The 27,896-nt window shown below is 38.2% G+C and overlaps 1 pseudogene; it reads left to right on the plus strand.

The window, feature by feature from the left end:
- Positions 1–371: 371 nt before the first annotated feature.
- On the plus strand, positions 372–27,333 carry LOC123783344 (ganglioside-induced differentiation-associated protein 2 pseudogene; annotated as a pseudogene).
- Positions 27,334–27,896: the final 563 nt, after the last annotated feature.

A 27,896-nucleotide genomic window follows, 5' to 3' on the forward strand; every position in this document is an offset into this window, starting at 1 on the left:
TGCGGGAAGTTTTATCCTGACTTGACTCCTGCTGCTTAGGTAGGACTGTTGTGGCAGAGAGAAAAAAGAATGTTAGTGCTAAAGAAAAGAACTTAAGGAAAAGTAGCAACGTGAGAAACAAAGGTATCTTCAGGTAACATTCATTGGGCTGAAATTGTAAGTAGAGAGGAAATACCAAAAAGACAACTAGAAGGTTTGAACTAGATCATGGAGGTCTTAACTCTCTAGAGACAAGGAAGTAATTAAAATTAGTTTTGAGAAGGAAAATGACAATTGAAATTATGCTTTGGGAAGGATCCTCTTATAGAACTATGTAGACAGGGGGAGACAGGAAATGATTGTCAGGCAATGGTAAATCTTGTCCAGTAGAAATGAGAGTCTGGAGTAAAATAGATCCGGAGGTCACTAAAAGAGGGTATAGGTGTGAGAAGTTTTTACAAAGTAGAGATGATGGGACAGTATGCATAACTGAATTTATGGACAAACGATTGTATGTGGATTATAATGAAGAGAAAACTCCCTATTTTAAAACCAAGGACACCTGGATTCTGGTAAGGGCAATAATAGTTAACAGAACAGGAAGCAGGCAGAGATTTGGAGAAATAAGATCATTTTTAGGTAAGTTGATTTTATAAGTTTCAGGTATCAATGCATAGTGTCCAGAAGATAAATGGAAATCTGGTGCTTAGAAAAGTCTGAACTAGAGGAAAAGCAGTATGAGTAGCAACCATGGGTATGGACGACGTTAGTAGGAAAAAGGGGAATCTGAGAAGAGTCTAGTATTGAATCTTACTGGACTCACTTTGTAACATCAAGGGACATGAAGAGAAGGCAATAAACAAGCAGCTGAGGGGAGACCCAGAAACCACACAGACGGTGAGAGAAAAAGAGCACCTTTTCAACATTTGGGGAGTCGGCAATGTCAGCCTGGCAGAGATCATTCTATACAAGGAGGGAAATGTTCTCCTCAAATTGTATGTGGTTCCATGCCCCATTTTTCTCCCCCTGGAGCAATGGTCTTCTGCTAGGAATGATTTGCCTCACCTTCCTAGGCCGTCGGGTACTATCTGGAGAGATATTTGATACTTACGACTGGGAGGGTGCTACTGGTACCTAGTGGGTAGAGGCAAGGGAAGCTGCTAAGCGTCCACAGAGCACATCCGCAACAAAAAATGACCTGCCCCGGGATGTTACTATCGTAGCCCCTCCTTCACGGTTTGCTTTCTGTGGTTTCAGTTACCTGTGGTCAACCGCGTGGAAGCAAAGGATCCTTTTTCTGATGTATTGTCAGAATGTCAACAGTATCCTAACGCTGCGTCACAGTGCCTACATCGTTGGCCTCGCTTCGCTTCATCACGCAGGCATTGTATCATCTCACATCATGACAAGAAGTAGAGTACAGTACCATGAGATATTTTGAGAGAGGAGAGCAAACACATTCACACAACGTTTATTACAGTGTATCGTTAGAGTTGTTCTGTTTTATTATTAGTTATTGTGGTTAATCCCTTACTGTGCGTTATTTAAAAAGTAAACTTTATCATAGGTATGAATGTATAGGAAAAACACAGTATCTATAAGGTTTAGTAATATCCATAGTCAGGCATCCCCTGGGTGTCTTCAAACATATCCCCCATGAATAAGGAGAGACTATTACAGGGTTCTAGATCCTGTTGAGCTCAGTTTACCATAAAAGTGAGGTTTCTATCCCTTTTCAATTTTCCAGCTCTCTCCAAATCAGGGAGAGTCCTCAGAATGCCAACATTTTTATGGTACCTCATAATTTTAAAAGTGGGCCCAACACTCATTTTTTCTTCATAGACTAAGTAGTAGCAACAAATCCTGTATGTTTCCAACACTAAATGTCAGGTCTATTTAAGAATCATGAACGGGGTTATATTTACCTTGTCTAATCCAATGTGGATTTTTCAATGCACAGCTGGAAAGCCGGTCTGCTGTAGGTTTGTATGTTACAGGTTAATGTTCATTTTAAATGCATTAAAAAGTTACTTAAATTAAATACATCTTAAAGCCTATTTGCTAAGGTCCGTGAATGAAATATATAAAACTTAGCAAAATGTTTTTTTTTTTCAAATCTACTCTCTAAGGCATTTATATTTTTAGAGTAGTCAAAAAAAAAAAAAAAGATGTTTGTGGGAAAAATCCATTGTGGGAGAACCTGACATTCTGATAACAGCAATTTTTCCCCCAAATGCATATCTTAAAAATAATTTCTGACACATGTGGCTCTTCTCTCAACAGTGACCAATTTTTAAAGGGCGTAATATCACTTGTTTCATCTTCACATGAAGCAAACTTCTTAAATTTACTACCTACATGGTCAAATATCTTTCAGAGGATGTTGATTTATTTATGTAAAAAGCAAGATAATACAAAGTGGCACTGGGGAATTATTTCCCTTCTGCCCTGGGCCTTTGAATCATAGGCTACATCATGCTGCTCAGCTGTTGACTCTGGACAGAGTCCAGAACAGCACAGTACTGTGAAAGATGCCAAAAAGATACACAGCCCTATAGCAAATGAAGTAAGAGTTATCTTCTCTGCAAACACAAGAGGATAAGAGATGATTTGTATTGCAGTTGATATGCAGAACATTCATCTTTAATTTTCAGTGTAGGTCAGGGGCACTTTTAGTTCAAAGGATGGCATATTGCTCTCCTAGGAAGGGAAAGGAAGGAAGACACTTAGAAAACACTTATGCCCATCTTGGCTGACTGAATCCTAACATGTTTAAGCACACAATACCAATTTCTTCCTTTTCTTCATGACTTAGTCATCCTCGCAGAAAGAACCAAGGATTATCGCAAAGGAGAAGAACACAGATTCCTTCTACATGGCCATGTGGCGCACCAATAAACCACTGTCTAATGTCCTTTTAGTAGCATCCTGTGCATTGAGACTACACAGGTAATAAAATCGATGTGCTCTTCGTGTTCCGTGGTGAAAGCAGCAGTACGCTGGCACTTCCAGAACTTGTTCATGGTTTCGACAGCTAGTAGAGTTGTTGTTTGCTTTATTAGCTTCCCAGGGCTAGGGAAGTTGCCAGGTATTGCAGCTGTGCACAAGGATGGAGTCTCATTTTACAGGAGAGACATTCCATGGAATTTCATGGAAATTTCATAATGGAGAAATACTTGGCACTTTGGGAAGAAAGTATTTGTTTTTTATTTTCTTGGCAGAGCTCCTTCATGATAATAAAGTACCCAGAAAGCAGTGCCTACGTGGGGTTCAAGTCATTCTAGGTCTCAATACTTTGCAAGGTCATCACAGCCATTTTATTAAGATGTATGCTTCTCCCAAGTTTAGATGATCTGATCAGGAATAGTGAATAAACTGTTAAGCTCACTCTATTTTGAGTCGAATGAAGAGTAAAAAATCCAATGACTGGATTACCAAGTAAATCCAAGGAGCCCACAAACTATGCTTGAGCCATACTGGATTCATTTCTGAAGGATAAATTCTAGCATTTATTTTGGACCTGAAAAATAAATAATTTAATATAAAGTCAAACAAAAAAATAAGGAGAGATTTTGGGGGGTATTTATCCAGAATTAGTTGTATAAATATTCAGTGCAGAATAGAATAATGTTTTAGGAAGCTGTTATGATTGCTAGTGGGTATCGAGCCCAGTGAAGTTTAAGATGAAGAGTTTGTGATGTAAGAAATAACAATTTAGGAGAAATTGTAGGGGCCAAGGAACGGCCACCCCAAAGTGGGGTGAACATTTGGCATGAACATTATTCTAAGTTAAGAATGATCCAAACCCAGCGGATTCAGAAAAAGCTCTTTACCTCCCCCTCAATTGCCTGCTTTTATCAGAAAGAAAGCTATTAACAGAGATTCCTCTTTACCTACGGAACTAATCTGCATAATAGAGCAACCTTTGTTTTCTGAACATCTCCTTTTACCTTCCTTAAGGGTCTTTCTCCCCTTTGTATCCTCAGGCCCTCATCCCTCTCCTTAGTTCATCTGAGCTTTGTGTTTTTGCCAGTCTGACTTTGGAATTTCCATGCCTGTGTGTATTCCTCATATGTACGGTATTACATTTGATTTTCTCCTGTTAAGCTCTCTCATGTCAATTTGATTCTAAGTCCAGCTAGAAGGACCTTGAAGGGCAGAAGAAATTCCTCTTCCCCAACAAAATCTCTCTTGGAATTTTTGAATATGGTTTACTACTTGGGACTTAACATCCTTGTTGACCTTTATAAGCTGTGACATTAGACAAAAAATATGCCTCTGTATCTGAAACATCTTCACATTTTCGCTAAGATTTCATGCTCATGTCATATAAGGGAATAAGTTTATGCAGGCATTTGGCACATAAAATGAATTCAATAAATGGTAGCAAATATTAACTTTTTTCTTTATGGAATGCTGAGAAGAACAACATGGGCAAAGCTAATGCTGAATAAATCTTTTCCTACCCATGTTCATTACTAAATTAAATCCTACTCTGACTTCCATACCCATACTCCTCACTATTCCACACTGCCAAGTAAATTTTTAAAAAAATAGATTTGCTTTTGGGGGGATAAAATTGGTTACTCATAAATTGAGATATAAATTGTACATCCATCTGAAAACATAACATAGCCATAGTGTTGTTTTTCTTAACTCTAAGACACCTGTAAACTAATAGATACTTGCTGTGATATTGTGATTTATAATAAGACATATATATTGGTATTTGTCCCTAGTTACAGCACACAACTCCTAAAACCCTTGGAATTTCCTGAGTAATGAGAGCAACAAAGGTGCTTTTTGTTATGCAAATGCGGTGAGTTTTGCGCCTAAGGATGGACTTTGGTTGCCAGGATAACCTTGTGATATTTTTTAAGATTTTATTTATCTATTTAGAGAGAAGCCCTCTAGGTTCAATCAGTCGTCAATGGCCAATGATTTCATCAATAATATCTCTATAATGAGTTCTCCATAAAAAACAAAAGATGAGATTTGGAGAGAGGAGGTGGAACCAGAACGATTCCACTTGACACCTTGCTACCCCCAAACACCAGGGGGACAAAAGCTTCTTTGTTTGGGAACTTGCCCTATGTTATCTCTTCATCTGGTCTTTGATTTACATCCTTTAATATATTTTGTGATAAACCAATAATCTAGTGAGTAAACAGTTTCCTGAGTTCTGTGAGCAGCTCAGCAAATTGATCAAACTCAATGTGGGGCCATGGAAACCTCTGATCTAGACTCGGTTGGTCAGAGCACAGGTAATAACCTGGGCTGGCAACTGGCATCTGAAGTGGAGAGGGGTCTTGTGGGACTGAGTCCTTAACATGTGGAATCTGATGCTGTCTCTGGGGAGATAGTGTCCGAATCAAGGTGAATTTTAGAGCATCGGGTTGATGTCATAGCATTGCTTGGTAGTGTAGGAAAACCACACACACGCACACACGCACGCACACACACACTTGTGCACACACACTAGAAAGTGGTACCAGAATATCATACTTGCAATACTTGCTAATGTTATTTAGGGCAACTTCAGAGGATCATTTTCAATATACTATTTTGCTGAAATTCTTGAAGTTGGAGTTAAAAAAAAAACTCAAGGTACCCGTGAGGAAGGTAGAGATGGAAAAGGTGAAGAAAAACAAAGGGCAAAAATTTGAAGCAAACCAATGACAGTAAACAAAGAAATCTCTATCTTTTTTGTATGTCCTTACTAAAAAATCCTGTTAACTACAGCTAATTTCAAAATTCTTTTTTTTAAAGATTTCTTTTATTTGAGAGAGAGAGAGAGAGAGAGAGAGAGAGAGAAAGCAGGGGGAGGAGCAGAGGGAGAGGGAGAGGGAAAGAATCCTAAGCAGACTCCCCACTGAGCCTGGAGCCCAATGTGGGACTCCATCTCAAGACCCTGAGATCATGACCTAAGCTGAAATCAAAAGTTGGATGCGTACCTGATGCTTAATGGATGTTTAACCCAAGTGCCCCTCAAGATCCTTATTTAAGAGCTATCCAGTAGGAGGAGATCTGGGAAAAATATAGTTGTAGCTTGTAGATTCCTGAAGACCACATTAAAGTCAGCAATTCTTCTCTGTCCTACCAGAAAACAGCATTCCCTAGTGGTCAAAGAGATAAGATCCAAAATTCTGTTGTAAAGCGGTTATTTAAAATGTAAAGATCATGTTCTCCTTCAGTGTAACTGCTATTCAGTATTGAAGTCTACTTTCTTCTCTATATTATACTCAACACTGAAGATAAAAAGATACATTACACAGAATTCTTACTCTCAAAGAATTCATGGTCTTTTCAGGGAGATGAAAACATCATCAGTTGGAGAAAATTGTATATACCGGGATCCCTGGGGTGAGGAGGAAGGCAGTCCAGCCTTTCAGGGCTACTTCCTTCCAAAGAGGTCAGAGTGGTAGAATAAAGTGCCCTTTTCCTGTGCTATCTGTGTGTCCAGAGCTGGGCAGGGCATGTAATAGAAAGGTCATCTGTGGAAGAAGTTGAGGCTGAGTATCTCAGTATGATGTTGAAAAAGGCAAAAATAGAGTCATATAAGCTATTCCTCTTTGGAGCCCCTTTATATCTCAGAAACATTACTAAACTTATAAAAAGGCAAATATACTTGGATCTCTACTGCAAGTCATGGATTTGTGGGCTAAACTTTGAACCAAGCCTTGACCAAGGACAGAATGATGCAGTCTATAGAGGCCTGTGGAATAGAGATGGACCTCCAATAGGGTAACACGACTCCATTGGCATACAATGTGCTCATAGCACTGACAGAAGAAACTAGAAATGTTAGTGGAGTTCAATAAAGACCAGGTAAGTGGGAAGGGGAAAGAAATCAAGGAAGGCTTCAGGGAGAAGGTACTACCTGAGAGGAATCTTAAAGATAAAACAGGAGTTTTTAAGGATAGATCAGGCATTCTAAGCAGAGAAGTAGGAAGGGGGAAAGAAATGGCCTGTGGTTATTAAGGTAGGTATGATGTATTTCCAACAGAGACAGCTGTGGAGATAAAAGTCAGATCATAAGAGATCTTATGTTTATTGTTAGGGAACTTGAATTTTATCTCTCAATCTGTAGGAAACACTGAAATCTTTTAAACAAGCGATTGATATGTTTTTAGAGTGGGGATGGGCTTGCAGTTCAGCCTACAAAACTTGTGTAAGCCATAGTATGCCTGAAGCCTAGGACTGGTGATGGTACATCAATCAAGGGCAGCAAACAGACATCACGATTTCAACAAATCTCATCATCCCCCAGAGGCCTTAATAAGTTCCTGTCATCAGAGCCATTCCAGCAGCTGTGTTGTGTAAACAATGTGTCTATGGCAAAATGTTTTGGAGTTCAATAGCAGTTTTCCCCACTCTGCAGTAGGGTAGGGGTATTTAAATGTACTGTTGTCCTTTCCCCAACATATTTTTGGTGGTGGAAATGGGAATAATTCCAGAAGCTTAATACATGGCTACACCTAGTCAAGGGCTAATGGATTCAGAAAGTTCCAAATAAGGGTCTTGGAAGTGAGTTGTGAGAAAGCAGGCTTTTCTGCCAGTGGCTCCCCTGTCCATTCCCCAAAATGCTGAGTGTGATCGTCAAAAGATGAACTCTGTTCTCTCCTGCCTACTACTGTTGCCTGAAGCATCTTCACTGTTTTTTTTCCTAGGGTTACCTTTGTGCACATGTATATTTATATTTATTTCTATACGTTCCCTAGGAAAGTTGGGGAATTGATGAAGAGTTAAAAGCACATTATTTTTCTTTTTTTGTCATTTTCTATTTTCTCTCTTTTTACTTACAATTGGTTTTCTTAAAATTACAACATTATGGGGTGCCTGGGTGGCGCAGTAGTTAAGCGTCTGCCTTCGGCTCAGGGCGTGATCCCAGCGCTCTGGGATCGAGCCCCATGTCAGGCTCCTCCACTAGGAGCCTGCTTCTTCCTCTCCCACTCCCCCTGCTTGTGTTCCCTCTCTCGCTGGCTGTCTCTGCCAAATAAATAAATAAAAAATCTTTAAAAAAAACAATTACAACATTATATTCCAAAAGCTAACTAAAGTGTGTGTGTTGGGGGGACAGAGGATGGAGTTTTAGTTTTCTGGTGGATAGCAGGGCAGGGCCCCTGGAAAGAAATGGGGCTTGAGCAAAGGCAGTGGCTGACAAAGATGACTGGCTGGAGAGTGACGGGATGAGTGAGAAGCAGCGGACGTATTGACGTGCCTCTCATTCAAACTTCCTTTCAGGCTCCTTGTCAGGACGCTTTTCCAAATATTGTGTCTATTTTGTTTTTGTATTCCTAGTTCTAGCACAGAGTTTATGGCATAGTTGCACTCAATAAATAAAAAAATGAGTGAAAAAACTTTCCTTTCACTATGATCTGAATGTTTGTGTCATCTCAAAATTCGTATGTTAAAGTACGAACCTCTAAGATGATGGCGTGCCTGTGAGAATGGCTTAGGTCGTGAGGATGGAGCCCCCACAAATGGGATCAGCGTTCTTTAAAAGAGACCCCAGATATCCTTCCCCTCATGTGAAAGCACTTGGTTATTATTGTTGTGCTGGGCTTTCAATTGAGGATGAATGGCAGAAATATGGAGCCAAATATAAGAGATTGGAAGAGAGATGTTGGTTATTTATTTCCCCACCGGATGTCTGGGACATCTGGCTGTCCATGGTTCCATCTCTCCTTGGAGTCCAGTAATACTCCCCCTTCCCTTCTCTCCTTCAGGCCTAGGATTAGCAGTGGCTTCCCCTTGTTCAAATGTAGCCAGCACCTCAAGCACCTTAGCTGGTTGCCTTCGTCCTGGTCTTTCTATTAAACTGCTCTCAGTTAAACTATTTTGAATATACTGTGTGTTTCTTGCTGGCATCCTGCTTGATAGAACAGGGGATTCTAAACCATGAGGAAAAAGAAGGGATATGTGACAGATCTTCAAAAAAGGACCTCAAATATAGGTAGAAAACCCTTCAAAAGGCCCACAGAAAAAAATCACCGTGATTGAATATAATGAACTACTTTCCTAATGAATATGACCAGCACATATCTTTAAGTCAGTCCATTTATACAAAATGAGTAGACTATCTTCCCAGCTGTCTGACATTATGCCCCTATTTTTAATTCCATGACCCAAGGAAGAGTAAAGGGAGTGCACCAGGTCTGGGGTGAGGGTGGGCGAGTTAGTACTTTCCAGCAGCTCCGCACAGCCGCTACCTGCAACACTAACTCTGAAAGCTTAGTTACGAAGCACAGGACCTGAGGAAACACAATCAATGCACACAAATCCCAGATGAAAGTGAGTGCTTCCTGATGGTTAGCAAACTTAAAGAGATAAAAGGAAGAATAGAAAAGAAAAACTTTAATAGCTCAAAATTGGCTTAATGCAAAATATTAACAGACCGCAAAATACATACTCTGATAGAATTGAGGCACTCTTTTTAAGCTTTTTGCACTTGGCTGCCAGTCAGCGCCCAGTCCACCCTGAGATATTTTGTGACCATTAACATCGGAAGCAAATTCAAGTCTTGATGTTCCCTTAAACCACTGAGGCTGAGGCACGGGGTCTGAGCTCAAAACTTGGAAATCAGAAAGATTTTCCATTCATTCTGGATATAAACAAAGCAGTTTAACTTGGTGAAAGTTGTATATTCCTAACTTAATATTCATTTCTCACATACTCAGACTCTAGAAAACACTGCTATTTTTATTTAGAACCAGACATATAGAGATTACCATTACTAATATCTGTAAAAACACAAACTGAAGAATGATCTAACCCCATGCATTTAAGGTACATCTCACCTTGTGACTAATCACATACACAAAGTGCGGTATTATTTTATGTAAATTTTGATTGTGATAATTTGACACAGTAAATTAATAAAATATTAATGGATTATCAATTCTGATAAAAAATTTGAAACAATGCAATTTTTATTTTATGTTTATTCCCATGAGAAAAATAATTTTGAATTATATGAGTTTCAAATTATGTGAAGTCTTCAAGAATGCATTCTGTGCATAAAATATGACTGCACCTGTCTTCCTTTGCAGGACAATTTATATTATCTTCTGTTATTAGTAGTGATAGGCAAGATGAATACATTTAAAAGGCATTTATCAACAAATTTCAGAGTACAAGGCACCACAAGAAATATAGAAGCTGCCCACATTCCAGTCACAGATTACAAGGGTTCAAATTCACTTAGTAAATTCACCTAAGTCATATTGAATGGCTGGAATAAATTAGATTGATAATTTTAAGGAAGCATCTTCAAAAACCTAAAGATTTTGTCCTGATTTGTAAAGATTTTGTTCAGGTCAAGTAAGACTAATTTGCTCAGATGTCTGAAGTGTAAGACTACTGAGACAAGACTGTTAGACTTGGGTGCAGTTGGGTGGGACTGTCAGCTGCCGCAAGGTCAACAGTTTGTTCTCAGATCACAGCCTGTACCATGAATGTGCCTCTGCGTCTAGGTCACTGAGTGTTTGGGTAGCGGGTCAATCACCAATTTGAGCAAGTTCTTAACTTACAGTTTATTCCAGAATAGTATTTGTCAATTTTTGTCTTTAGAAATTAATTCTCATTTTCCCAAAGAAATACTGCTACAAATTTTGAGAAACCTTCACAGTGGTCCACAGAGGTCTATTTAACCTATAATAGGCCCAATATTAATTGCACTGTGATTCACATTCGTAAGGGCTCACTTTTGCACATGGGTGAACACTAAGAATGAGAAAAGTACCTTACTATTCTCCAGTTTGCATCATCACCTATGTAGTACATGTAAAAAGATGTGAAATTTGGAGTTTCTGCTGAGAATCCAAGACTCCATAAGACGCTGTATTACAAAGGAGATTTTAGACCACAGGCAGAATTTCAAAATAAAAAACCTGTAGCTGACTCAGAAACTGTCACATCTAGTAAGGAGTAAAAGGGGGTCAAGAGAACAGATATTAGGGAAAACGTGTAGAGCATTTCTTTAGAGAATAGCTGATGTGATTTGAGCTCCATTCCATATCTACCCTCTGGGTATGTTGGTGGGGTGGTTCCTGCATCTCTGGATGCCCAGTAAAAGAGCCTTCAGTAAGACCACCAAGAGAGAAAGGACTATAACCCTACAGTGAGACTCCCAGATCAGTTCCTGATTTATTCTTAGGAAAGTAAAGCTTCCTGTGGCGTAGAGGAGAATCAGTGAAGGAACTGTACTCCCATTCAAAAAGCAGGCAAAGTACATGAATCTCCAGGGAACTGATGGGAATCCCCATTGGGAATGTTGGCTTGAGGTTATTTAAAAAATCATACTGTCTGATGGGGTAAGATACCAGGGAAAACAGACCCAGACAAAAAGATGTTGTGAATTATATTGCTGGCATGCAGAAACTTGGCAGAGCTCAAGAGCTGCCAGTTTAAGGGGAGGCGTTGTCCAAATTGAGGAAGCTGAATTTAGAGGCACACAGAAGGGAGTCTCTGAAGAATCGAGAAAGTGCACACAAGGGAACTAGCTCTAAACATCTTCGAGCCTGTAGAGTCCAAGCCATCTTTAAATGGCTGTTGTTAATAAGAACATCTATCCACCCCTGACCTCTTTTCTTCCCAATAGTAAATTTTGCAATAGAGCTCCAAGTTCCTATGATCCCTATGTTGCATATACTCATGGTCCTACTTTTTGTCTTCATTCCTAAGTCAAAGACACACTACGGTGACCCCATGTCTCTCGGATCCCCTAGTCATCTTCCGCCTGCAGCTGCTTACTTCTCTGGGCATAGGCACCAATTCCTCAGACATAAGCATGTATGATTCACATACATAAGAACTCCGTGAGTAGGGAAAATCATAGACCTGCTGTTGGAAAGGCCTAAAGAGGCAATGGGAAGGGGAACAGGATTGACCACTGCAGTTGACCAGAAACCATGAATTTGAACCTGGCCATTAGATTTTCAGCACCTCATAATAAAGTGGAGCACCTGTTATGGGTCAGACATTCTACTGGCATACTGTCACTAATTTAAATGCTATCTCTGCCATATAGGTTTTATTTTCCCTATTTTCAGATAAGAAAACTGAATTTAGAAAATACAAAATAACTTAGAAGAGTCTCCCAGCAAGTAACAACAAATACCCATACTCAAGATTTTTTTAACCATTCGCTTCTCTGAATCTGAGAACTGAGGTGTCTGATGTGTGTTTATCTGCATGCATATGAGTGCAACTGTGTGTTACTGTGTCTGTGACTGTGTCTGCCATATATTCCTATCTGCGGATCTAGTTATTCATCTATCTATATTTATACTAGCATAGTCTGGGTTTACGAGGTGAGAGAAACATCAAGAGTAAAAATGAAAAATTGAAAGCACATTGAATCAAGCCAAACTAGGGCTTAAAAAAAAAAAACAAGAATTACTGGAAAATGGAATAGGGATGTACTGTTATTCTGAGAAGTAATATTTCTAACATAGAGGCCAGAGTGTGATGTCTTTAAAACAAACACAGGTTTCCAGAATGGGCATACCCAGTTACTTTTTTCTTTTTTTGGCTTTTTTTTTTTCAAATAAACTTTTAATTTTAGAATAGATTAAGATCTACAGAAAAGTTTGAAAGACAGCACAACATGTGCATAAACCCCATACCCAGTTTCCTCAGTTACTAACATCTTTGATTAGCATGGTACATTTGTCACGATTAATGAACCAATATTGATACATGATTATAGACTAAAACCCATACTGAATTCAGATTTCTTAGTTTTTGCCTAATGTCTTTTTCCTAATTCAGGACCTCAGCCAGGATGCCCTATTCTATTTTGTCGTCATGTTTCCTTAGGCTCCTCTTTGTTGGGACACTTTTTCAGACTGCTGCTGGTTTCTGTTTGTTTGTTCATTTACTGTTCTTCATTTTTTTTTTTAGTTTTATTGAGAAATAACTGACATATATCACTGTAAGTTTAAGGTATATAGCATAACGATTTGATTAACATATATTCTGAAAGGGTTAGCACAATAGGTTTAGTTAAAATCCATGATCTCAATACAATAAAAAGAGAGAAGAATTGCTTCTTGTGATGAGAGCCTCTAGGATTCCCTCTAACAGCTTTCCTGCATCTCCTACAGCCGTGTTAGTCACGGTTGCTGTGTTGTACATTGCACTTCTCGTATTTATTTATCTTGTAAGTGGAAGTTTGTACCTTTGAGGAATACAGGTTAGGTCTTTTTAGAATGGCCTCCAATTCATACTTGTTCTATGTTTTTGTTTGTTTTTTGTTTGTTTTTTTCATAAGTAGACTGGGGTTATAGGTTTGGGGGACTCAAGTTACTTTTTAAAGTAAAATGTATTCGTGATGGAAGGAAGAGACAAATTATATCGGTTTGAAGCTGGAAAACCTGAAGGCTTCTTCCTTCTCTACCACCATTATTTGTACTACCCAGGGAAAACGTCCCTGACAGTGTCAGGTCCCTAAATGGAATTGTAACTCATATGATTTCCTTTTTTTATTTTTATTTTATTTTAAAGTAAAACTTAATTTCTATTTTAAACCTCTAAATTGCCAAAGTTTGAGCAGAGTCATTTGTCTCTGAAGACACATGCTGAAAAATACACTATCCCATCACTTCTTACTGCCATTAGTCCAACATTACTGCTGATCTCTCCCTATTTTTGCCTGTCAGGCTCTTCAATCCTGCATTTCCTTCCATTACTTCAGAACCACTTTTGGGGGTACGGGCAGATATCTGCTACTAGTGCCCATCATCGGGATGGTCATCTCTACCCGGCTCTGTCCTAGACGTCATAGCAACTGTTCCGTCCCTAGGAGTCTGCGGCCTTCTGAAGGCTCTACCTAGAGGGAACTTTACAGGGTCCTCTCAGTCTCTTCATGGTCTTGTCACCTTGCTGTGGGCTCTGCCCAGAAAATGGCACATAAGACACTTTTTGGGGGGTTCACAACTATCACCGGTGGTGCATTACTTCCCATTCTATCACGCTTTCCTCCAAAGCTAGGGAAATGGATTTTTCTTCTCCTCGGAAAATCTCTCCCTCTCTTTTCTTACAGTTTCTATTTCAAGAATACTCTTTCATGGTGATATCTGCCTACAAATCACAAAGGATACATTTTATTTATTTATTTATTTATTTATTTATTTACTTACTTACTTACTTACTTACTTAATATATGGAGAGAGAGAGAGAGAGAGTGAGCTCAAGTCGGCAGAGTGGCAGGAGAGGGAGACGAGAAGCAGGCTCCCCGCTGAGCAGAGATTTCCCCATGCGGGCTCAATCCCGGGACCCTGGGATCATAACCTGAGAGGAAGGCAGATACTTAACCGACTGAGCCATCCAGGCACCCCACAAAGGATACATTTTTAAATTGGATTTATGTCTTCGAAGCCAGGAAGTTTATCACTTTTCTAAAGCAAAAATCCTGGCCAATTATCTGCATGTATTTATTTAAAGGCAGAGATAGGAAGAACTAGGAGGAAAAAAACCTAGGGGAAAAAAATCTGAAAAATCATTTGACTGCCTATTCATATATATGTTGTAAAGACAAAAGAAATAAGTTGTACAAATCACTTTGTATTAAGTATTCTTTTAAGGTAAATTGTAAATTACACATTGTATAGCTTGCAAAAATCAGTGGTTTTAATGATTCAAACCTTCACAAGAACTTCTACAGACTGGATAGAGGCATTATAATGTCAAAGTCCAATCCAGGTAAAAAAATAAATGCAAAGCAAAATGTCATCTTTAATTACCTTCTTAGTAAGTTGGTGTCAGAAGGCAGGTCCAAGGCAATGTAATAGATTTCTGTACCAGGGGCGCCTGGGTGGCTTAGTCGTTAAGCGTCTGCCTTCAGCTCAGGGCGTGATCCCAGGGTCCTGGGATGGAGCCCCGCATCAGGCTTCTCTGCTGGGAGCCTGCTTCTTCCTCTCCCACTCCCCCTGCTTGTGTTCCCTCTCAGCTGACTCTCTCTCTCTGTCAAATAAATACATAAATAAAATCTTAAAAATAAACAAACAAACAAACAAGTACCAATCCTCAAATTCATCTCTTTCTCACAAGTGACTTGAGGGGTGTATTTTGGCTAGATAATATTAGGTTATACCAGCTGTCAACTGTGAGACAAGACCATGCACATCTATAAAGCAAACACATTTGGGGGAGGGGGGGAAAGCCCTCCAGCTGGAATGGTACAAATGGCTTCCTAGACTATGAAACCATGTCAATGAGGAAAATGTTATGATACACAGAAGGAAAGGAAGTGAAACCAGGGCCATGAGAAATAATGATATGGTTTGAGATCTAGAAGAGTACAGATATTGTAAAACATACCAGGGCATAGGGTGAATGAGAAACACTGGGTTGACAGGCCTTTCAATCACCCATGTCTGTTTTTTCATTTAATCAATGCGTCTAGTGTTTATCCCCAAGCAGGTAGGACCCTTTGCCTGGTCTAAACTTTCCCAGTCAGAAACTGGTTTTAGAAGTGGATAAAGGACTATAGGACAGAAAGAAAACAAAAACTCCAAATAATCTACAGGTGATGGCATTTCTAAGGGACCAAGATATTCTGAGAAGTGTCAACTTTCATATGAGACAGCGGAGATCTGAAGCAAAGAGTGCTTCATGGAACAAGCGATAAAGCAAAGACTCTGAATCTTAGGTTGGGGTCCCCAGAAACAACCTTTGAGATCATTGGATAAGGTATTTTGGAGAATACACTCAGGAACAAGAGCTATAAACAGTGAAGGAAACAGCAATTTGCAGGGGAGACATTGAATAGCAGGGTTATTAAACAAGAAGTCTCAGTTGATGCCCCAGGGAGTCCTGCAGCTGGGGTGGCCCTTCACATTTTATCCCAAATGGAGGCAAAGGTAGAGGCCTTTTGTATCCCTCAAGGAATAGTCCTTGGATGGGGCTGGTCCCATGGAGCAGACATAACTTTGGGGAAATCAGTTCCTTCTCTGGAAAGGGTCTTTACCTCTGTGAAGTCTTTAGCAGCAAACACTCTGGCCATCTGAAGAAATGAGTGCTTTGTTCCTCAAAGGGGAATCTGGGTGTTTCACCACAAAGTCCATTTACTATCATCTAATCACTGCTCATGGAAAGTTCTCCTCTCAGAACAACTCCTTGATTCTGTTTGATCTTGTGTCTGAAAAAATCTACAAGAAGATTATTTGAAAGAATAACAGCATCCCGTGTCTCTATCATTACTACACCTGTTCTCAGGCTGCAATTAGTCATTTTCATCTTGCCCCTGCACTACCTACCCTGGGTTGTCCTCATGCTCGGCTGACATCTGTGCTGCTCTAAGTAGCTTACGTGCTTAGGTGACGCTGAACATAATCTCACTGTGCCTTCCCAGACCATGGCTGCTGCACTTGTGCATATACTGTCAAAAATTGCCTAGGGAAAAAAATTGCCTATGGAAAAAAATGCCTAGGAAGTACAGAGAGACACTTCAGGGGATCGTCCAGGTAATAATCCTATTCTTCCTTACCCTATTTTATGTCAAAACTTCTTCCTCCTGCAAATGATTAGAATCAATTGATCTGATTAGAGTCAGGTGATCCCTCTTCTGGCCTTTTCTCCTCTTGGCATGAGGAGCTGAAAATGACTGAGCAGCAGTCACAGATTAAATTTAAATGTTCAGTGGGATTCTTGTTGTGTTTTCTGGCCAAACCATGTCTCTCTGGGAATTAGAACCCTAGACTTGAGCTGTCCAATATCATAGCCAGCAGCAAACATGTGGCTATACAAATTTACATTGCTATTAATTAAAATTAAATTAAATAGAAAATCGAGTTCCTCAGTCATACTAGCCACATTTAAAATGCTCAATGGCTACATGTGTTCTAGGCAGTTTGGATATTGAACATAACCATCTTTGCAAAAATTTTCTATTGGATATTGCTGCTTGAGTTTCTCAGAACCTAAATTTGCAGTGACAAAATGCAAAGGTTCCCTAAGTGGGACCCTGGGGAGGATGGTAAATTGACCACTCTCCTACTTCCATCACTTGTTTCTTGAACCCATGTACTTTAGCTATTGAGGAAAATTTAGGCCATATAACATTTAGAAGTGTCCCATGATCAGGGGGCAACATGTTCAAGTCAGCGTTCAACTATATACCTTCAAAAAGCTGATTTTTTATTTTATTAAGATAGCAGATTCTGGGTGGTATGGAATATGTTACAGCTGTAGTCATATGCCCACTGCTCCTTGATGTAAAGCGGACTCCTTAGTACAAAGCAATTTTATTCAGTCTCCTCTATCATTGGGACTAAACTCTGTCTAAACCTTTGGCTAGTAGTGTTTTTTTGCTTTTGTTTTTGTTTTTGTTTTTTTAGAGACCAAGTTTTGAGCCCATGCATTGCCTCTATGCCTACCACCATGGCTACTCTGTCTATGAGCCCATTTTTCTTCTCAGTGATAGAGGCTGGCTAAGTCATTGTGCTTATGTGGTTAATTTTTGGTTTTTTTTTTTCATTTGAATGCCTTCTGGTGAACATTAATATGTAATACAAAATTTTTTACCTTTGTATTCACTTTCCTGTATCCATCCACATGCCTCTTTTTTAGATCTTGTCTCTAATCTTCCAATATTTTTCCTTCTAGAACCTTAACTCACCAGCCAAAACATTCATCACTGCTGATGATCCTACATGTACGCTTATCTCAAGCACATTGTTGCAGAGCTTCTCTTCTGTGGGAAAACAGTGCCACAGCAACTCATTTCCAGCTTATATTGACATATTAAGCCAACATATCCTGCAGGACTCTTCCATGCTCTGTCAGTCAGTCAAAAGGGTTGTCTGTCATGTGGTCATACATGTGAGCTGAGTGAAAAGCACTGGAGCAACAGTGGAGCTTGATATGGGGGTCTGGGCCACCTGCTCATACAACTTCTTTGTGCCTTCTGGCCCTCCTTATGCCAGATCCTGGCTATAACATTTATTATCTTATGATGGATTGCTGTTGGACCCACCAAGCCTTATCAATTTTTGGTCTGAGAATCCAGCTCATAATGTATAGCTCTGACCACATGGTCATGTAATGTCTTATGATCAGATGCTCCATTGCGGCCCAGACTTATTAGAGGCTAGACGCTGGTTTCCCAATGGTGCATAGTTCTCCATTACAGACGGCACATTTCTTCTCAAAAACCCTGGGTCTTTAAATTGTGGTTTTCATATTGGGACTTGCTATAAACACTAAGTGGTAATTTTCTCATCACAGGTACCTCCAGGGTCTGCCAGACTATATGGCCTACACATGGGCTTGCACTATATGTTAACTTGTAGAGGAACTTTTCCATGTTCCCCACCCAACTCAGATGCGACTACCCTCCATATCTTCAGGTAAAAGGTGTAAAGAGTACTTCTAGCTGTGGATTGTGCTGTTGCCAGATTCCAAAAAAAGTCTACCAGGCAATGTGTTTCCTTCTTGGTGCTGGAAGGCACAAGATACAGTCATTGGTCCTTTACTTTGGAGGATATGAGCAGGCATACCCCAGTGAATTGAATTTCTGAAGGTTAATCTTCGTAAGGCTTATGTCTCGCTCTCTATGGTACATGTGTCACACCAAGGCCTCCAATATGTTTGCTGCTTCTTGTTATCCAGTTTGATTAACCTGATACCACTGATATAATAGACTAAGTATAGAGTTAGCTTAGCCCTGAAGCAAAGCTGAAATGTACACTGCTGCTTGTCCCACATAAATGTACTTCTTTTGATCCTCCTTCCTCATAGTAATGGAGACAAATGCGTGAGCCAGATCAGTGGTCATACATTTTGTACAGTAGCTGAGTCAACTGGTTCTAGCAAAGATACCATAGTCAGTGCAGCAGTTTCAAATGGGACACTACTTGGTTGTTTACTTTCTTCTGCTAGTATTTTTTTTAAGGAATAGACTCGAGTTAAATAGCAATGTGATGTGGACTACCACTCCTATATTAAGTCCTTAAAGGAGCTATTAATCTCTAATTGTGCCTAAGACGAAACACTGCTTTGTTTTAATATGTTTGTTGAAGGTGGGTAGCGGTTTCAGAGGCTTCTGCTGTGCCTTCCCCTCTATGATAGCTCTTACCCCACAGGTCGAGCAGGTATATCAATTTTAATTGTATATTTGCAGCTCAGGGAAATGATTACTGAGTGGATCTATGAACAAAGTAGGCCCATTGCAAGCTGGACTTAGATTTATTACCTATTGCAAGCTGGACAGGGGTTTATTACCTGGCCATTTATGTCTCTATTCTAACATGGAAAGCATAGTGATACTCTAGGTCCTTGAGTATTTTTGTCAACTTAGATTCCGTGTCTAATAGTGCTTCTAATGTTTGAGTAGTCCCCTTTCCAAACAAGCAATTATTTAAGCAAATGGTCATGAATCCTTTGGAGAGGGATGGAAAAATCATTGCTGTATAGACTTGCCATATATAGCAGAGTCTTTCCTCACTGGGGATTTGATCTCTCCTTTAGTCAATCATTAACTAGTGAGTTTTTGGTTTTATAAGATAAATCCATGTTAGCATTCCCACTTCTCTGAGTCTTTCAACTTCTTATTCACTGTTTGCCTTGGCAGCCAGTATTTGCACTTCACTTTGGGTGGACCATTGCTTTATTCAACCTTCTAAGAGACATTCTAGTATCATATTAATGTCATCTCTCTGAGTCCTTGCCAGGATGTCAAATGCCATATCATGGAAGAATGCCCTTATATGGATAAACTCTTTCTTATCCATCCCCCTTAATCCATCATTTCTAATACCCTGTCCTATATACTCTCCATGCTGTCTTCAGTGTCCTCATATTGGCTAGAACCTACAGCTCCCAGCATTTTCCTGGATGGTATATTATTATTGGTGTATTTGTCAGGAAGAGAGGTGGTGGTAGACCCTGAAAAAAGTTTGTGTTGGAATACAAAACAGAGTTCTTTGTATTTTCTTCACCAAGAGAGGAAAGCTAGATTTTAATAAGGATAGTGAGCTCTAGATCCAGAATGTTCAGGAAGATCTGGCATTTTAAAATTCTTGAGTGCACCAATCCCAGATGTAATTATTCCAAGTCTTTGCATCCCACGCCTTCCAAATCAGTGTTCTAATCTTGGTGTGGGATTGAGAGTTTTACCTTCTCTAGAGTTCCATTTTTAGTACGTGCTGGGACTGATTCTTCATTTCTTCTACCTTCTGCCTGCCAGGCATGACTATATCTTTATATGCTACCAAGGCACTTCTTTGACATTTATACTTTGTTTTACATTGTCAGTAATCATCTTCAGCCTATTATTTTATTTATCTAATACACTTAACAAAACTCTTCCAACTTGAAAGCCTTTACGATTGATCCTCTGTTTCTCTCAAACACTTGAGGTATTGCACTGACCATTGCCTTCCCTTCTGTTGTTATTTCTTACCTGTTCACAAACAAAGGAAACTTTAATAATTGACCTTATTACACATCAGGAACTATCAATGCTCCACTTACAACTAGTGATGAAATTCTCAGTGCCAGTAAACCAAAGTATGATAAGTTTCCAAATCCCATTCCAGGATATTATTATCTTAGGTCAATTTTTTCTGGAAACATACTATGACATCGAGACATTTAAGCAGGAATTTTAGTGGGGACGATCCCAGGACACCTGTAAGGAACTGAGGGTGCCAATATTCAGCAAAGAGAAAAGGTGAACTGTGCTACGTTACAATAGCAGTGTTAGTCAATGCCAATACCATGTGGAGTCCTAAATCTGGAAAAAGGCTTCAAAATTGTCCCAAATTAATGCAAAATGGTTGGGTTTTTGTAGCCTTTCATATGCTGTTCACTCCAGACAGACTGCCTCTGCAAAGGCAATTCCCATAGAGAGAGGCAGCTATGAACTGTCAGTAGCCAACACTCTTAGAAGCTGGTGGAATGACTGTTTCCATTTGAAAGGGGATATGAATGCCACACCACACCATCCACTCCAGAGATACCACTCAAAGCATTAAATTCTGATGGGAAGCTTTATAGACTGGCTATGGCTAGGAGATTGATTATTGGTAGATGAATCAGTGGAAGGTTCCAATCTCATACAATGAAGGAGGCATAGAGGTCACCAGGACAATAAAGGAAGATTTGTGAATGAATGAATGAACGAATGCCTGGGAAAAATGGTACCATCTTGAAAACAGAAGGTGTATTGAGTGAAAGAATGGTGAATGGTGACAAATTCCACAACATATCTAGAGCAAGCCTGGCCTTGAAACTTACATTTCACTAAAGTGAAACATGAAGCCACTAGGGACTTTTTATTTCAATGGTGGAAATTCCTGACACACTTCCATAGTTCCATTTCTGTAGAATGTTTTTTTTTTTTTTTATTTCTGATACCTTCAGCACGTCTGGCAAGCATAAATTTTGGTCATTTCATTGATTTTTCTTTAGAATGAAAGGAGATCATGGAAAAATAATATAATTTATTTAAAAATAATTATGTTTAATTTGCATTTGTATTTAATTTGCATTTGTTTCTCAACCTCAGTACTATTGACATTTTGGGTCAATGATTCTTCATTGTGAAAGCTGTCCAGTTCATTGTGGAATGTTTAACAACATCCTGGCTTCTACCCACTAGATTCCAGTGACACTCCCCTTCCCCCAAGTTGTGACAACCAAAAAATGTCCCTAGATATTGCCAAATGCCCTTGGTTGAGACCCACTAATTTAAAATCATGTTCAGGAGAGGTTTGGGTTCAAAATGCTTGTACAGAGAATAATTTATTTCTAAAGGAAGCCAATCTTGTGTACATGACATTTAGGAACATAATTTATTTAATTGTCAAGTAAATACTGAAGGAATGAGGAGTTAAGAGAGATCATATTGAAAAGGGAAAGGCCAGATGATGTTTTTTAATAAGAAATTAATCACAATATTTAGTTTTTTTTCAGTAGGTAACATGATAGCATATTTTTCTTGTTTTCTGTTTTGTCCATGAAGGACAAAAAAAGAAAAAAAAAGATAAATTTTAATCCTAAGAAAGAAGATGAAAATTGCTGAGAGGAAAACCTAGTCTTGAGAATAGCAAAAATTTGGCTTTTTAAAAAGCCTTGGAATACCTTTGTGAGGTTAACTACATGATTGGGTTTTTATTATTGGATAATATCCAGTAACATATGTTCTGAAATTAAATACATATGGCAGGCACTGTGTTAAGCAAATACAAGGATGAATAAGCCATGGCTCCTACCCTTAAGAATCTTACAGTTGAGAGCAGTAATTCGCAACTTGGCCATACATAAGCATCACTGGGAGAGTTTTGAACATTACTAGTGCTCGGATATGACCCCAGACCAATTAACTCAGAATCTTGGGTCAGAGGGAGTTGAGGCATCAGTATTTTTAAAGCTTCCCAATTGCTTCCAGTTAGCAGCTAAGGTTAAAAGACAAATTTATGAACAAATAAAATTCAGCATAATTGTTATATAATTGAAGTATATATCCAGTTATATTGAGGCACAGAGAAATAAACATCCAAATGTTAATTTATGGAAGTGTCATGAATTTGAGTGTTATCCCTATTGCAAAAGAGACAGAAGTTGAAATACATAACTCATATTAAGATAAACAAAAGATGAATAAACTTTAAGACCATTTTAAAGCATAGCCTTTGTCAAATGAGGAAAATATGAATAAATGCAAGAAATAGCTTTTGATACCAAACTTCCCTAGAGTCCATAGAGTCACATATACTATACCAGGAGATTGTTTTTTCCAGAAGATTTTTATCTTTATATCAAAAATTCCAGATGAATCATTAAATAACCAAAAAGAAAATAAAAGTCAAAGAGAGTGATATGTGATTATAATTACTACATACTGTAGTCATTCAAATATTGGTCTGGGATTACATATTAATTAAATCCTTATAGAATCATGCAAATGTTAGATATTCCAATGTGTAGTAGTTTCTAACTTAATGTCCAAAGTGGATAATCATACCTGCTCTCAATTTTTTTCTAGCCAGATTAATTAGGGTGTGCTCTATGATGTAGAAATCTAGCTTGCCCAGTGAGAAATTTTCAGTTAATCCAGCAGATTCCATACTACCAATCGGGAAATACTTGAGTCAGTTTCGAATAGATTCTGTGATCTACTCCTTTTTTTCCCCTCTCTTTTGAATAAAGTATAATTTTGATACAGAGTAAATACTGTGCTATGACACACAGTTTGCACAAAGAGCAGGAATTGTTAATAATCGTTAATGTTGTTGATGTACAACATTTGTTTCCATACATTTATTACAGTTCGATCCTGGGCTCCTGCAATCTTCCTGTTGAAAGTGTAGTTTAGAAAATGTATATTCGAAAAAGTTTGGCTGAGACACTTGCTAGCTAAACATTTCTCTTCTAATATCTAAGCTTCATGAAAAATCAATTTAGAACCAGAAATCCATTTACCTGGACATCGTTAACCTATTTCCCTAGAATAAAACATCCAAGTGAAATGATTACATGAAATACGTCCTTGCATCTTCTGCAAAAGCACTTTTGAGGGAATCTCCCATCATGTCGTTCAATATGACTCGCATAAAGGTTATTAATAATTTACTTTTAGAATTCAGTTTTGAGAAAAATTATGTTTCGATTGTTACATTTATTTTAATATAAAGGACAATATTATAAGTGTCAAATTATTCATCCACTTTCATTACAATACCATAACCATCTATAACACTCTATATGACATTTGGGGCTTTCTTTTTACTTTTTTTAAAATTTTTATCTCTAGAAAACTTTGAGCTAAATTTCATGTTCAGTTACAGTAACTGTATTAGCCTAAGTTCTTGGAATATTTGATTTCTCCAAAATCTTGTCATTTTACATTTTCTTTTTTTTAATTTCACGATTGCATATTATGTGCACTTTATTTTAAATTGTATCAAAAATTTATCACAGTACACAGAGTAGAAAACATGTTAAAAGAAAGTATTTTTAAGAGGTATTATGAGAAGTTCAATAACTATATGCATTACTTGGATTTACTCAGGTTCAACTTCTTTGTCTTTCAAAATATAATATTTAAAAGTAATTCCATTTTCACTAAAGAATGCATTGCTAAGTGGTAAAGAATGTCATTGATTTTGTTTATATTATCCATGAAATGTATGTCTGTTTGGAGCATAAACTTAAAATCTAAGATCACAGAATCTGTCTTTTCTAATGACAAAACACCCAGAAGTAAGTCCCCAGCCATATTTGCTTATTTGGGGGATAGGTTTACTTATTTGAACATCCAAAATGATGACAGATATCATAGATAGAGACTATAAAATGATAGTAAAATAACTGGGATTCTATTTTCTCAATATTAACACGTTTTATTAACACATTTTATTAGTAACACTTGTAAGTTAACTTTCCAAAGTGTATTCATTTAATGACACCTGCTTTAAGAGGCTAATGAGATAATGTGCATATACTTCCAAAACTTAAATATTATCTAGTTCCATTTCAATAATAATATGTTCTAAAATATCTAGTAAACATTATTTCCCACCTGTGAAAACATCAGTTCTAGCAACACAGGATTGCAGTTTATGCTTTTTTAAAAATCAATTTTATGTCATATTCTTTCCCAACACATTTTTGTTTTCATCATTTACGTGTCTTATGAAATTACAGAAAGTGGCACCTGTGTAGTAATAGAATGGATGCCAACAGAGTGTTTAAGTCACTACTTTATCTGCATTTTTAAAATAGCTGTTTCTCTTGGATAAACAATTCAAACTGATGACATAATATAAATATATGAACACATGTAATGATGTAGGGTTACATCATGTCACACTCTGCATGCCAAAATAATGAGTAGTTATAATGCAAGCAGCCTAATTTTCATGGATCTAAATTTCATCACTGGATCTTTCCAAGGAAATTCAGATTTATAAAAATGGCATCTTGAAAAGAATTTTAATCTTGCACCATGTTCCATATGTGAGGAAGCGTACCAGTTAATGTATTTTCACATGTAATATAGAGATAGATTAGAAATGTCTATTAACCTCTGGCCCAGTTCAGGAAATTTCTTTAGAAATGCACTGTCCAATAGGGTAACCACTAATGCCATATGGTTCAAATTACATTTTAATTAAATTAAATTAAAAACTCAGTTCCTCAGTTGCACTAGCCACATTTCAAGTGTTAAATAGTCTCTTGTGGCTAGTGGCTACCCTACTGGACCAGAAAGAACTCTCTATCATTGCAGAAATTTCTGCATGGTACATGGACAACCTAGAACCTCATCTCACCAACTGCTTTCCAATTGGAGAAACCTACTCTATATACTTAATGGAAAAATTGCACAAATGGAAAATGTCTCCACCCTCATGTTGATATGAATTCATTCTAATATCATAAAAATTTTCATTTCATATAATCTAAAGCTTTGTCATTAGGGAATAAGACATACCGTATAACTTGGATTTAAATTTTAGAACTACAGTGGGAAAAAATTAGGAAATCTCCTGCAAGATACCTAGAAAATTGATAAATCGTTCTCTGGGAAGTTATGATCATGTTCCTCTTCTTAAATTTTGTAATCATTGATAATTATGTATAGCTTTATTTTTATAAAAAGTTTTTATGGATTTTTTACAGCTTTATGTTTTTACCCACAAATGTGGGTATAAATTTTATAGACTATAATTTTATAGACATAAAATTATACTTCCTAAATTAATGCAATCCTTGATTTCTCTTTTTACATGGTAATGTTGATACACTACTGTACTTGAAGAAAGTAATATGTGATATATTAATATTTCTGGATAACACAAAGGTAAGAGAAAACATTTTTATTTCAACCATTGCTGACAAATTTCTTAAAATAACTAGACTATTTTTCTGTCTTAATACATCTAGTAACCTGAAAATAATACATCGTTTTTGATAATTTCCACTCTTGCAATACTTCAGTGTTCACAATATGAAATATATTTTGATAGGTAACACTGTTGCCATTCACAGGTGTAAGGCATAGGAGTGGATATTGAGCCATTTCATCTAATTCCTTTTATAATAACTTCCTGAATCATTATCCACCCAATGCTTGAAATTGTCCAGTAATGTAGAATCCTGAGACTAATTTATACGGGCTTCATTCAATCAACCCATTCATTTACAGATTCTGGGGGAATGAATGCAAACTCATCATAGTCTTTGCCCTCAAAAAACTAATAGTTTAGTGGAGTGTTTCTGGGAAGTGAGCAGGCAATTATAATAAAGTATGAGAAGTACAACCATATGATTATGTATAGATGTTAAGCAAGAATTACAAAAAGTAATTAAAATAATTATTGAGCTTTTATTATGTGAGAGACACTTTGACATGCTTGGTCACTTTCCATAAGGAGATTCACCTGCCTTGCTTGCCACCAGATGAGACCACCAGAACGCTCGAAAGTCTCCAGTCAATACTGAATTGTGGAGGAAGTTGGAAAAAAACAAAAACACGCTGAAGTTTCCATTCCCCAGATCCCATAGGTGCACCTTTCCAGTTTGTGGATGTAGATAGGTATAGAAAGCTGGCCACTTGTGTAGAGATGAATTAAGTGCTTCTAATACTGCAACTGAAACATTTCAGAAAGATGCCATTAAATCACTTTTTTTTTTCTAATAATAGGGATGTCAGTGAAAAAGTGCTACTTTGGCAAGGAGACGGGGCATTACCAATCTATACAACCATTGTGAACACCACCAATGAATGTCTCACAGGTAAGAATCCTTTGTCAGAAACTGTTTTCCTACCTGTGGGGCCTGATTTGAAAGAGGAACTCCAAAAACTTCAAGGTTGCTGAACAGGTGATGCAAATTGACAAGAGGATTTAATATAGCCACCCATTTCATCATTTACACGGCAGGACCTAAGTATAAGAGCTGCTATCAAACAGCAGCTGAGGGGTTCCCTGCACAGCTGCTACAGAAATGGACTTGAGCCGGCAAAGGAGAGGTCGATGTCTTCTGTTGGATTCTGTGTCATCAGTTCTGCAAAACAAGTTATCCTTAGAGAATGCAACATGCATAGCTCTTTACACTGTACGTAAATTCCTAGAGATTCGTGAAGAGACCACTGAAAAAGGAATATCTGCTGTCTCTAAACTTGAAGAGGCTGCTTACCAAGAGCTGCTACCTCCATAGCTCTTAAGGTCATTAAAGGAGGAGAGTCGACCATGGCCGGACCTACCTGCGGATATTGGAAATGCAGAAAGGGGCTCTGTGGAATGGCAGGTTAGAATAAGTGCAAAACCTGGTGAGCCAGAGGGCAGGTGGCTTGAAGAAGACTTGAAGAAGGTGAATCATGAGAAAATTGGTGGAACAGCATAGCAGGCAAGGAGAATGGTGACATGAAAGCCCTAAGGCAGGAAAAGCACACCTAACATGTTAGAGGAATATGAGGACCAGATAAGTCAAAGTGGTAATAGAACCCAGATCACTAAAGGCCTGGTAAGCGTTGTAAGTACATCAGCTTTACCCTGACCAAGAATGAGAGACATTTAGGGGCTTTTGAGCAGGGATGTTATGATTGGACTTCCATGTTTAGAGAGTTAATACTGACTGGTTCAGGGAGATTAGATCGTAAGGGAACAAAAATGAACTGCAAAATTTGTTAAGAAACTATGGCAGGAATTCTGGCTAGAGATGGTGGCGGCTATGCCTGAGGTGGTGGTGGGAACTGGAAGTGGAAATGGTGAGAAGTGGCCAGAAGCTGGATTTATTTTAAACTTCAAGCTAATAGGATCTCCTGAGGGATTGGATATTAAGTGTGAGGACAATACCAGTTTTGATCTGCCAGCAAGGAAGGTGGATTTGTAATTAAGTGAAATATGAAAGGTGAGCATAGAGCAGGCTTTAGGAGAGATTGGAAGTTTTGTTTGAGACATTTACTG

This window comes from Ursus americanus, chromosome 1 (assembly GCF_024610735.1).
Source record: "Ursus americanus isolate L20-20 chromosome 1, mUrsAme1.1.p, whole genome shotgun sequence".
In the NCBI taxonomy this organism is placed as follows: domain Eukaryota; kingdom Metazoa; phylum Chordata; class Mammalia; order Carnivora; family Ursidae; genus Ursus; species Ursus americanus.